This window comes from Homarus americanus, unplaced genomic scaffold, assembly GCF_018991925.1.
Source record: "Homarus americanus isolate GMGI-L3 unplaced genomic scaffold, GMGI_Hamer_2.0 scaffold22463, whole genome shotgun sequence".
In the NCBI taxonomy this organism is placed as follows: Eukaryota; Metazoa; Arthropoda; class Malacostraca; order Decapoda; family Nephropidae; genus Homarus; species Homarus americanus.
The window spans coordinates 2,501-3,951 of record NW_024757241.1 but is presented as its reverse complement, the minus strand read 5'-3'; the positions used below and the strand labels follow the sequence as shown (position 1 = coordinate 3,951).

The 1,451-nt window shown below is 52.7% G+C and overlaps 1 pseudogene; it reads left to right on the top strand.

Moving 5' to 3' along the window:
* Positions 1-801: 801 nt before the first annotated feature.
* LOC121857413 lies at positions 802-967 on the top strand (annotated as a pseudogene).
* Positions 968-1,451: the final 484 nt, after the last annotated feature.

Sequence of the window (1,451 nt, the reverse complement as noted above, 5' to 3'; positions counted from 1 at the left end):
TTAGAGGATAAGCGGCAATTCTAGCCGCACGAGATTAACAATAACTGGGTCTGTGATGCCCTTAGATGTTCTGGAGCGCCGCAGCAGCATACACTGGAAGGGATCAGCAGGTTTTCTCCCCTCGAGGAGCGGGTAACCGTTCAAAACTAGCCTTTCTTGATAGGGATTGAGGCTTGCAATTGTTTCCCATGAACGAGGAATTCCCAGTAAGTGCAAGTCATCAGCTTGCGCTGACTACGTCCCTGCCCTTTGTACACACCGCCCGTCGCTACTACCGATTGAATGATTTAGTGAGGGTTTTCTGGGGTCGTCGCCTCCAGCTGACGGAAAGATGTCCAAACTTGATCATTTAGAGGAAGTAAAAGTCGTAACAAGGTTTCCGTAGGTGAACCTGCGGAAGGATCATTAACAGAGAGAAAGAGAATGGGGCGCTCTTAAAACTACTACTCTCCTGATTTGGGCGGTCTCGGGCTCTGCTCTGGCAACTCCAGCAGCGAAAGAGGACAATCCCGGCCCCCGCACCAAAAATAGGTACCACCACGCTGTAGGTGGACCACACTCGGGCGAGAGCGCGAAGACCGGAGGAGGAGGACGGACGGGGCTTTGGGCGGCTGCCCGTCCGTTCCTTACTACCGGCGAATAAGCCTCTTGACCCAAAAAGAGTGAAATTCAAGTGTCAAAAAACAACAACAAGCCGTCCGGCCAAACCCAAACCACAAACTTGGGCTATGTCTGTCAAACCCTTTCATTGAGACTCGACCTGTGATGGTTAGTCGCAAAAAGACCAAATGGCAAATACACAACTCTTAACGGGGGATCACTCGGCTCGTGGGTCGATGAAGACCGCAGCAAACTAACGTGTCGGTATGTGAATCGCAAGAATACCAGATACATCGACAAGTTGAACGCATATTGCGGCGGCGCTTGTCGCATGAGCTTGTCGCCGCCACTCCTCTCACGAGGGTGGGAAATATACATCCATCGGTTGCTGCGAGTTCGGTACCTGCTGACTATCTCCCGACCACGAGTGGCAATTGAGCCGCCTTGGGGTTTTAATCGCCCGGCGCCTTGCGCGAGCGTTGCCATAAAACAAACAAGCCTATCACTAGCAAGTCCATGGACTTGGCGCACCCACATTCAACCACAACAAAGCGACAGTTGTCGCCCTCGCAAATAACTGGAGGCGGCGCTCTTTTGCCTGCTGTCCACAGAGACACGAATGGCCGTCGGCCGCTCATGGCTGATGCTGCACATGTTCCAAGAGGCACTCCATCCCACGAAGAGGAAACGAAACCGGGTCGGATATCTTTTAAGTAAGCCCCGCCGGAATTTCGTCTATCACCTCGAAAAGAGTGCTTGGCATGCATTGCAGTGGAACCTAAATTGATGAGTGCGCCTGGGCCCGCAGTCTACCATGTAGTGGTGCAGGCAGAGAGATGAGAATGCTTGGG